Below are 11355 nucleotides of genomic sequence, written 5' to 3'. Positions count from 1 at the left end.
AGCTAGTGAACCAACAATTGAAATTACTGTCAACTAATGTCCATAGTTTGTTTATTCAGATTCTTCCAGGTTTTGACCTAATGCCCTTTTTCTGTTCCAGGATCCCATCTAGGACACCATGTTACATTCAGTGGTCATGTCTCATTAAGCTCCTCTTGGCTTTGACAAGTTCTCAGACTTTGGTTTTGAGGCCTTAACAGTTTTGAGGAGCACTGGACAAGTATTTTACATGATGCCCCTCTACTGAACTTTGTCCAATGTTTTTCTCACACTAGGGTTTTGTATTTTGGGGGAGAAAGACCACAGGGATCAAGTTGTCATTTTCATCACCTCATATAAAGGTTACATACACAGTATCAGCAGGATTTATCACTTGATACCGACCTTGACGCCTGGCTGAGGTGGGATTTGTCAAGTTTTCTCCACTGTAAAGTTACTTCCCACCCTCCTCCCCTTCATACTGTACTTTCTGGAAGGAAGTCTATGCACAGCCCACACTTTTGGAGTGGGGAGTTGAATTTTGTTCTCCCTGAGGATGAAGTATAAATTATTTGGGATCTTCTTCCAAGGGAGATTTATCTCTTCTCCCCTATTTATTCAATCATCAGTATGAACTCACAGATATTTTATACTCTGGGTTATAATCCCATAGTATATTTTGTTCAAATTGTTCTAGCGTTGGCCATTGACCTACCTTATAAATGTAGGGGCTTTTTGTTAAGCAAGTCCTTGTTTTCCACAAATTAGGGTTTTTTTGAGCAAATGTCTGCCATTTGTTGTTAAGGCTTACTATTTTATAGATAAGGATACGCGAAAATGTGATGTGTAAGCTTGCATTAAAGAGTAAATGACATTCTCAACAATCGATGCTTGGATATAATTGATTCTCACTAATTAAAGGAATTAAGGACAATGGGGAAGAAACTCAATGCTCTTAACTGTGATCTTCATAGAAAAGCTTTGTTGCCAGGAGTCCAGATAATTTGGGTCTCTGTTACCTTAAATTTTTCAGCTCTGATTGTTCTATGGTAGTAACACATCTGATTCCAACTTCCAAGTGAAAGATATTTTGGTTCTCAGGAGGAAGATGGTCACTACTATTGACATCCTTTTAGTGTAAAAAATAAAATATACAGTGATTGAGAGAATTCTAATTGCCTTTTAAGGTTGAAGCCAGAGGGATGTGGTTTGAATTTTACCTTATTGTGTGACTTATATACAATTACTTCAGAGAAGGACTTAAGGGAAAGGAAGCAAATCAAGGCTTCTTCCTACTTATGTGAGCTGGAAAAAAATCACTTGGCCTCTGAAATACAAATTATATCACAAAATGTAACTATAAGCCTTTATACTTTGTGTACGAGAAACCTATTTATTAAAATGATTCCAAACTAACATGCCTTACCATGCCACACCATGAAAGGTTATGCAATAGCTAATATATGTGGGTGGTCCCACCCCTGGAGGTGCAGAGAAATTTCAGTTTTATAGGCACAGAGGTTAGGTTACATGCCCAAAGCCTCACAGCTATTCACTAGGGAAACTGGGCTTAGACTGTGGACTGACTACCCAAAGGTAGCTAGCATAGGTTGGGAGTCAGTAGAATAGGCATTAAGGTTTATCACACCCATCTTTGACCTCCACTTCTGCCTCTCAGTAACTTTGGGCAAAGGAATTACTCCCCCCGCCCCCAATCTTCATTGTTTAATATTACACTGGACACAAGAGTGAAGATGTTGGGAAAGTGCCTCTAGAAGGTTACATCCAGTAGCAACATCTTCCCCACTGCTCTCCCTGGGGCTCCAGCCATGTACAGCCCCAAGGGGTACCACTGACTTTGTATTCCACGCAAAGGCAGTATGCACCTGTTTCCCTATTAAGCCCTCTTAACTGACATCTTGGACTTGTCAAGGATCTGTGTCCAGTTGGCTTCTTCCTTTAAAATGTTATTAGTCTTTGACCTTGAAGATGACTAGTGCTTTCAACAGGCAAAGCCACCTGATGTTAAGCATCTCCCTTTTTAAACTAACACTCAAAATGTCCAACTGAGGACATCTTTAGGTTACACATCTATTAAGTATAATACTTGGTCTGTCTGAAAGACCCAAAAACATGGGAAAATATTCATGCATGAAATGAATGAGATAGTTTTATAAACGTGGATACATATGTGCTTAGAGAAGACCATAACAGCTAAGTTTTTGGCTATATTCTGAATTAAATTTTGTCATCATATGAGATTGGTATTATCCCCATTTTGCAAATAGAAAACTAAAGTGCCGCAAAGCTTAAGCAACCTGTTGAAGGTTATTTGGTAGTAAATATTACCGAGATTCAAACCAAAGCAGACTAGCTCTAAGAGCCCACAATATTGATTATTGCCAGGCATAGATAGACCCAACTTAAACAAAATGAAGTTTAAGCTTCAGGGTCTTATACTTCAATCACCCCTTCCAACATCCTGGCTGTGCGACTTTGTGAAATTTGCAATTTCTCAACGTGGATCTGTCCCTGTCTCTAGATTATGGGTTATTTTAACTTTATGTTCTCTTTTTCCAAGCTTTATAAAATTGCCATATTATTCATGATAAAAAAAAGTGTGAGGTTTTTTTTTTAGGACTTAGAAATCTGCAGTGAGCTCCTGATGGTTACTCTCAAGTTTCTTTAATTTTTTTTTTTTTTCAACGTTTATTTATTTTTGGGACAGAGAGAGACAGAGCATGAACGCGGGAGGGGCAGAGAGAGAGGGAGACACAGAATCGGAAACAGGCTCCAGGCTCTGAGCCATCAGCCCAGAGCCCGACGCGGGGCTCGAACCCACAGACCGCGAGATCGTGACCTGGCTGAAGTCGGACGCTTAACCGACTGCGCCACCCAGGCGCCCCTCAAGTTTCTTTAATTTATGGTTAAAGTCAGAGGAACTTATTAACTTAGTCTTCTGTCTTCTACAGGCTCCATTATAAGGCTATTTTAGTTAATTAATTAGTTAAGTTTTAAATAAGCTCTATGCCCAACGTGGGGCTCGAACTCATGACGCCGAGATCAAGAGTTGCATGTTCTACCGAATGAGCCAGCCAGGCGCTCCCATTATGAGGCTATTTTAGAACTTTAAATAATCATCGTTATGCTCTCCTAAACCTTAAATTATTTGGAACATGTTCAATTTCCTACACAGCCTGTCATGCTAAATAATGGCTTGACATGCTAATTTGGCAGTTACTTTCTTTGTCCCTTGAATGATGGGATCTTAACTCGTTGGTATAATAGCATTAAGTTGTTCACCTGTTTGATTTTTTGACTTGGCATTAGCTGAGGAACAAGGTGTGGTTTGGCTTAACCATTCAGAGTGTGCTACTGTGAATTGTCGATAGTCAGTCTTGTCTGGTGCAATCCTGTAGAATGGGAATGATAGGACCTGTCCCACAGGATTTATCTTAGTTTATCAAGCTAAGTTAAGCCACATGGAGCTTAGTACATGGAGAACATGCCTTGAGTAATTGTAGTAATGTAACATAAACTGTTAATACAGGGTTGAGGAGTGTGTGTGTATGTGAATCTTTATGAAAAAGGACAAAGAGAAGTCTCAGCAGAATAAACAGTATAGATGATGTTTTCTCCTAATACAAAATCTCTGGATTTGGACAATTTAAATAATTTGATGATTGCCTTTCACTGCTTGTGTTTGCAATCAATATTCTTAAACCGATTCAAAATTAAATTTTATACTGATGTGTTTCCTAATTCTTAGGAATCAGACGTTTTCCGTAGTGTTAATCGTTCTCTAAAAAGCAGGCTTAAAAATAATCTTAACCTGGGGCGCCTGGGTGGCTCAGTCGTTAAGCTTCCGACTTTAGGTCATGATCTCACGGTTTATGAGTTTGAGCCCAGCATTGGGCCCTGTGCTGACAGTTTGGAGCGGGCTTCAGATTCTGTGTCACCCTTTCTCTCTGCCCCTCTCCCGCTCATTCTCTCCCTCTCTCTCTGTGTCTGTCTCAGAAATAAGCATTTCAAAAAATCTTCACTTTAGTATGATACATTTACCACAGTGAATGAACCAATATTGATAAATTATTAACTAAAGTCATAGTTTATTCATATTTGTTTTCACCTAATGCCCTTTCTGTGTTCCAGAATCCCATCGAGGATACTGCAAATCATGTAGTTGTCATGTATCCCTTAGGCTCTTTTTGGCCGTGATTTTTTAAAAATAAAATCAATTACACGAAAGCAGGGGCTGCTTTGGCTTTGGCTCCTGGCAATGCTGTTTGTCAGTGGGACAGCATAGCTTTGTGCTTGAGAGCTGCAGCCTGTGCGGTCAGTTGCATTACCAGCCGGGTGCCTCCAAAGCTTGATTTCCTCATCTGTAAAGTGGGTTCAGTACTTCCTCATAGGTTTGTTGTGAGAATCACATGAAAATACTTCTGAGGTTCTTGGGCATGTGCCTGGAATACAGTAGATACTATTGTTTTTATTTTTGTCATCAGCTATTTTCTTTCTATCCTTCTATCTTTGTTTTCCAAGCTAAATCCTAAGGTAGTATGTGTCCTTTTCTTCTCATTGCCGAGCCAGACCTCATTTTCTGGGTGGGGTAAGACACTATTTCCAAAACAATTCTTCCTAAAAGTTATCTTAAACGTGGTTCCTTGACCACTGGTGCCTGTTCTTTGCAGTGAGGGGGTACTTTTCGTTTTGCATCAAGACATGAACGGTACCAGTGTATTTACCCTCTTGTAGGGAAGGAATTTTTAAGGGACTCATGATTTAACTATCTTTTCTAAGGACAGAAGAGGTGTTTTGCAAATGGAGATTCATTGGTTTGTTTGCTTTGGTTGACATTAAGGTATCTCTAGGCATTAGAGAAAACGACCTTTAAAGGTTCAGTATTTGGATATTTACGGCCAAATTGAGAGGCTAAATAAATTCTCTATTCCACATCCAAGCCCGGTGAGTAAAAGACAAAATCTTTATTCGAAACTATACTTCTTGTTTCCAGTAGGTGGCAGCATAAGAAAACTTATGGCAATTTTGTAGCTAAGCAAGTAAAACAAAATTGAGTCAGGAAGAAAAACCAATCGCTATTGGGGTCTTTGGCCTTTCTGAGCAAATGAAGTGTGATAGTGTTTGGGCTTCATTTTGGCCCAGTGTTTTGGACTGGACTAACCAGTCTTGATATAGATTGGCCAAAGCCAGCCTTCTGAATTGCTTGTTAGGTTATTCATAATTTACCCAGGTTCTATTTATTTTTTCTGATAAAAATAAATAGAAATAAGCAGTAAGAAAGAAGTTCAAATCACAAGTTCACTAAATAAATACTTCGCCTGCCAATGCTGAGTTAGATATTATCCCAAGTACAATCGATGTGAGATAACCAATTCTACAATCAGTTCTGCCTGTAGTAAAACCTTGCTTCCAAATCCATCTCAATGTTAGAAAATACTGGAATTAATTGTATCGTATTAAATTGTTAGATCTTTAGGGAAGCATTGTCCTTAACACTTCAGTTAAAAAATGTCAATTTTAGGGGCGCCTGCGTGGCGCAGTCGGTTAAGCGTCCGACTTCAGCCAGGTCACGATCTCGCGGTCCGTGGGTTCGAGCCCCGTGTCGGGCTCTGTGCTGACTGCTCAGAGCCTGGAGCCTGTTTCCGATTCTGTGTCTCCCTCTCTCTCTGCCCCTCCCCCGTTCATGCTCTGTCTCTCTCTGTCCCAAAAATAAATCAACGTTGAAAAAAAAATTTTTTTTTAAAAAAAAAAATGTCAATTTTATTTTCAAGTAATTTCATACTCATTTCATACTTGTCTCATTTGACCCTTCCATTATAAGTACTGGGTCTGGTCCCAACATTGACATTAGCTAGTTGGGTGACATTAACTAACTCCCTTTTTTGTTTGTTTGTTTTAGTTTCTTCCTCAAAAAAGAACAGAATTAGAAGTCCTTTGTATCTCTGCGAGTTTATATATCAGACGCTCCACTACTCGTTCTCTTGGCCAGTCCCAGCTTCAGCAAGTCCACACTGTAAACCTTTGGCCCTTTCTTATAACCACTATGTTGTGATGCCTCCTTTGCTATCCTGAGACTTTAGAGTTGATATAACCTATCCACACATGTGATTTTAAAAAGTCAACTTAAAGAAAGAAAACATGGTGAAAGGTTCAGCTTTGGGAATACACTCAATGACTGTTGCAGCAAGGATAGTTGTAGGTGATGGACGGTAGGTACACTGTGGTGAGCAGAGTATAATGTATTGACTTGTGGAATCACTATGTTGCACACTTGAAACTAATGTAACCTTGTGTGTCAGCTAGATTGTAATAAAAAATGAGAAAAGAAAAGGAATACATGTTCAACAGGTAAACGCTTAGGTAATGCTATATTATTAGAAGACAGGAAGTAGGGTGAGGCCTGTATTTAACATAAAAATGCCGAGACAGGGACAGCCACGACTTCAGTCGGAGGCAGGAATGGCACGTTGACAGTTCAGATTCCACGAGCAGCCTTGGTATTGGTCATGTGAATTTTCCAATATGGCGAATAATTTTGGGAAAGTCCCCAACAGAATAACCACATTATTTCTCTGGAAATAATTTATTCACGAAGTGCATTTATGGATGCGTGAGTGCAAAAACTGAGTAAAAAATAGAGAGAAGTTCAGAAAGCTACACAGCTTTTTCACCGACATGAATGCCTGGAGGGGCATCCGAGACTGTGTGGTACCTTGTGCAATTCCTCATTGTGTGAGCTGTCATCTGGCAAGCTGGCCCTGGACACTAAGTGCCAGTGGAACCTACCCTCCATCACTACAACCCCAAAACAATTGCCCAGCAATTTCCAGAACATCCATTAGGGCTTGGTACCGCCATACCTTGAAGATCACTTACCTAGATTGGAGAATCCTTCCTAAGTAATTTGCTGCGGGCAGAATTCTACAATGGCCCTCAAGACTCTCAGCCCCCAGTGTACAAAGACTTTCTCCCAGGTATTCAATCAAACACTAATCTAGATGTTGCTCTGGAAGGATTTTGCAACTGTAATTAAGGTTCCAAATAAATTGGCATTAAGATAGATTATCCCTGTTGGGCCTGACCTAGTCCTTAAAAAGGATTTGGCTCCTCCTGGCAAAGGAGTGTGGTTAGCATTTAGGAGCCGAGAGTGAGTCCAAGCTGACAGTCAGCAAGGAAATGAAAATCTAAGTTCTACAACGGTAAGGAACTGAACGCGAGCAACAGCCAGGAGGAGCTTGGAAGCAGAGCGTTGCCTTAGAACCTCCAAAAAGAAACACAGCACACCCAACATCTTAACTTGAGCTTTGCGAGACGACCGGTCCTGCCATACTGGACTTCTGACCTACAGAACTCTGTGCTAAGAAATGGGTGTTGATTTAAGCCTCTAAGCTTGTGGTCCTTTATTACACAGCAACAGAAATCTCACACGTAATTGAACAAGGCAAGGCAGCATGGTCACTGAGTCACTGGATTGCCCTGTTTGTCCACTATAAACCACCCATCCACAGTCCCCACCGCTGACCACATGGCTGCACTGGGAAGAAATCTGATTCTTCTCAGTTCTTTGCCCTCCCCCCATCTCTGAGTATAAGGGTGTGAACAATGTGCTGAAATGACAGGAACTGACAACCCTTCCTTATTCTACATCCTCCCTGGGGATGTTTAAGGTCACTCTGTTCCTTGGTCCAGCCCACAGCCTGAGTTTGCCTTACTAACACGTTCGTAACTCTGCTTATGGTTTTCATCACAAGGCACCAGGTTGGTGAAATATAAACAGGAAAAATGATGTGTAACCGTAATCACTTATTGAAATCTGACCTACGCATTTTACTCATTGCTATAGAAGTTCACATAAATCCAATCTGCATGAATATAATTTAAAAAAATAATGTTCTTAAAATGCACGGTACTGAACATTTACATTTCTTCTGCTATACTGTTTCTCAACATCTCAAACATTTCTCAAACTTTTAAAATTACAGCATGCATTTTATATTTTCTTCCTAATCTTTCCCTCTGATTACATTTCTTCTCCATCTTGTTAATAGCTTTTAAAGTGTGATCTACATACCATGAAATTCATCCATTGTAAGTATGCATTTCAATTATTTTAGTAAATAGAGTTGTAAGCCCATCCCCATAAATCCAGTTTTAGAACATTTCCATCAACCCTAAGAATTTCTCGTGTCTGTTTACAGTTAATCCCTGCTCCCACTCTCAGCCTGAGATAACCACTGATCTGATTTCTACCTCTATAAATTTGACTTTTCTAGATATTTCATATAAATGGAGTTCTACAAATGTAGTCTTTTGCACCTGGCTTCTTTCAGTTAGCATAAGTTCATTCACATTGTAGCCTGTGCTAATAATTCTATCTTTTAAATTGCGGAATAGTATCCCATTGTATGAAAACACCTCGTCACACTTATCCATTTCTCAGTTGATGGACATCTGGGTTTTTTCCCATTTTGGGGATATTATGAAGAACGCTGCTTTGAATATTTATATACATGTGCTTGTATAGGTGGGTTTTCATTTATCTTGGGTAGACTCTTAGGAGCGGAGTTGCTGGGGCACATAATAAATTTAAGTTTATAAACTGCCCCCAAACAGAGAGTAACATTCCTTCTCAATAAGTACATACTATTCAAAAAGTGTGATAAGAAATCAATTTTGAAATATGTATAAAAAGTCTTATAAATATACACCATCTAATTAAATAAGTCCAATTCTTAGAAGTAATCGAAGATCTATATGAAGATTTCTGTACTAAGCTTTGTTCTTGACAATATTATAATAGCGATAAAAGGGAAAAATACAATTGACCGCAGCAAGGGGAATGGCTGGCTACATAACCACAAAATAGACAAAAACCTGGGCCCTTGGGCAGGGGAGAGGGGAAGGGTACAAGACAGACAGTAAACGATAAACATGTAAGGAAAGTATCTGGTACAACAGAAAGTGAAGAGAGCTATGGAAAAAAGAAAAAAATAAGACAGCAGAGCAAGACAGGAAGGCGGGGCAGGGGCATTGGCAGTGTTGATGGGGCAACCAGGATAGATCTCACTGAGAAAATGATGTGTTATCAAACAGATGATCTGGGGAAGAGGGTGCCAGGAAGCCAGTGGGGTAGGAGCGAGAGAGACCGTTGGTGGGGGCAGGTCATGTGGGACCTGGAGGGCCATCGTAAGGACTTTGGCTGTATTCTGTGTGACAGCATTGATGAGAAGCCATTGCAGAATTTTGAGCAAAATGGTTTGATCTTAAAAACAAAAAACAAAAAATCCCTGTAACTGCTGGGTGGAAAATAGACTGTAGGGGGCGCCTGGTTGGCTCAGTTGGTTAAGCAAGTCCAGCTTCTGCTCAGGTCATGATCTCGCTGTTAGCGAGTTCGAGCCGGGTGTCAGGCTCTGTGCTCACAGCTCAGAGCCTGGAGCCTGCTTCGGATTCTGTGTCTCTCTCTCTCTCTCTCTGCCCCACCTCTACTCGTGTTCTCTCTCTCTCTGTCTCTCTCAAAGAATAAATAAGCATTTAAAAAATTTAAAAAAAAAAGAAAGAAAATAGACTGTAGGGAAATGAGAGAGGAGCAGACAGAAAAAGTAGGAGGTTCATAACAACCAGATTTAAATGATGTTAAAACTGGTAACTTCACAGTACTGGACTTGTCCACCTTCTCTTTCAATATCTCCTTCTTTTTCCTTTTCTTCTTTCACACACACACACACACACACACACACTCCAATATGCACACCATCACATGTGAGTGGTGATGCAGTTGGGGTTGTGGTGGGGATTCTCCCCTTCTGGTTCTTTCTCATCTCCAGCAAAACCATGTGTGAACATGGTGCTTGTTCTGGAGGCACAGAAATAGGAGAGCACAATATGTCCCAGAGAGAGAGGGAGAGAAAGAGACACAAACAGACCATGGTGGGGGGGGGGGGTGGAGACAAGCAAAAGCCACAACGATGCCAAGACCCAGCTGGTCATATGGTCTCTGGCACAGCCCCAGGGGTTTGGGAGGGGAGGAGCGAGATCCCTCACTCTGTGAGGATGGGGAACCAAGGGCTCAGGTGAAGCACCTCGGGTGGTTGGGGGCTGAGCTAAGCCTGGAGGAAAAGGAGGTTGTCAGGCAAACACGGCTGGTGGGAAAGTGTGCCAGGCAGAGTGAAGTCCAAGGCACAGGGGAAAGCGTGCCTTTCTGGTTCAAAAACTGCAGACAACTGAGGGTGAGGTTGACATAAGGGAGCATAAGGGTTCTGGGCGGGGTGGGGGGGGATGAGAGGTGCTGGGAATACAGGCAGGGACCAGATTATGAGGGTTTGAGAGCCCCAGCTCAGGAATTTGGACGCTATCTTTCAGGCAGAGGGGAATTGTCGTGGGTGGGGTTTAAGCAGAGGAATGAGCTCAAATGATTTTCCATGTAACTTCTGTGATTTTAACAGAAGTGGCAGCCCCTCCCCTTTACCATGGGGGGGGGCGGGACTTGGAATCAAGATTATTTAATGGAGCTGGCACCATTGCCCGTTACAGCAAGCATTTACAGCTGGGTGGTTCCTCTAGTGATGCAAGCCAGGCTCCGCCGGGCAGGAAAGAGGTAAATCTCCTTCATGCAATAACAGCAGAGGCTATCTTGTTCCCGAACAGGCAGGGCTAGCAATCTTCTACCATTTGTCTGCCAGACCCCCCCCCGCTAGAAAATGGCGAGGACAGGGCCTTATATGTACAGTGGCGTTCCCAGCCCCAGGGCTTGTGCCTGGAGCTTGGTGGACATTCAAGAAATGTGTGGGTTTTTTTTTTTTTTTAATTTAAAGCGGGTAGAAAGGTCCAAAGCCAGATTAATGGGAGAAACATCCTTTCCTCTAGATGAGAGTGCATCACACTGACTATGTCATTGTGATGTGCGCTCACTGCTCAGGTGCCCGTGGGAAATCATCTATACCTCTCTCTGGTGGGAAGACTGAATACAGTATCTGCATCCTCCCTGGTAGGACTTGAAGCGCCCCAAGCCCGAAGCCCAAGCTGAAACTGAGGCTAAGACCCTCAGAATCCTCAGCCTATAGTAGGTGCTCAGCAAATATTTCTTTGCTGACTGAGCAGAGGAGAGTCCTAATGAACATCTCGTTGAATCTAAAGCATTGCTCGGGTTTGCAAAGTGCAGGTAGAGACCAAGAGACTGGAACTCCTTTTCCTCAGTGGAGGGATTGAATTTTCTCACGGAGGCCACCAGGCTGAGGGATTTGAGATGTGGCTCAGGAAGTATAAAGCGGGTGTGGGAAAGGAGAGAGTATTCCTGGAGACCTGTCCTGGAGGAAGAGGCAGTACAAGGAGAGGTCAGAGTCAGAATTCCAACACTGT

The sequence above is a fragment of the Lynx canadensis genome, chromosome B1, assembly GCF_007474595.2.
Source record: "Lynx canadensis isolate LIC74 chromosome B1, mLynCan4.pri.v2, whole genome shotgun sequence".
Taxonomy (NCBI): Eukaryota; Metazoa; Chordata; class Mammalia; order Carnivora; family Felidae; genus Lynx; species Lynx canadensis.
Note: the sequence above shows the minus strand (reverse complement) of the source record.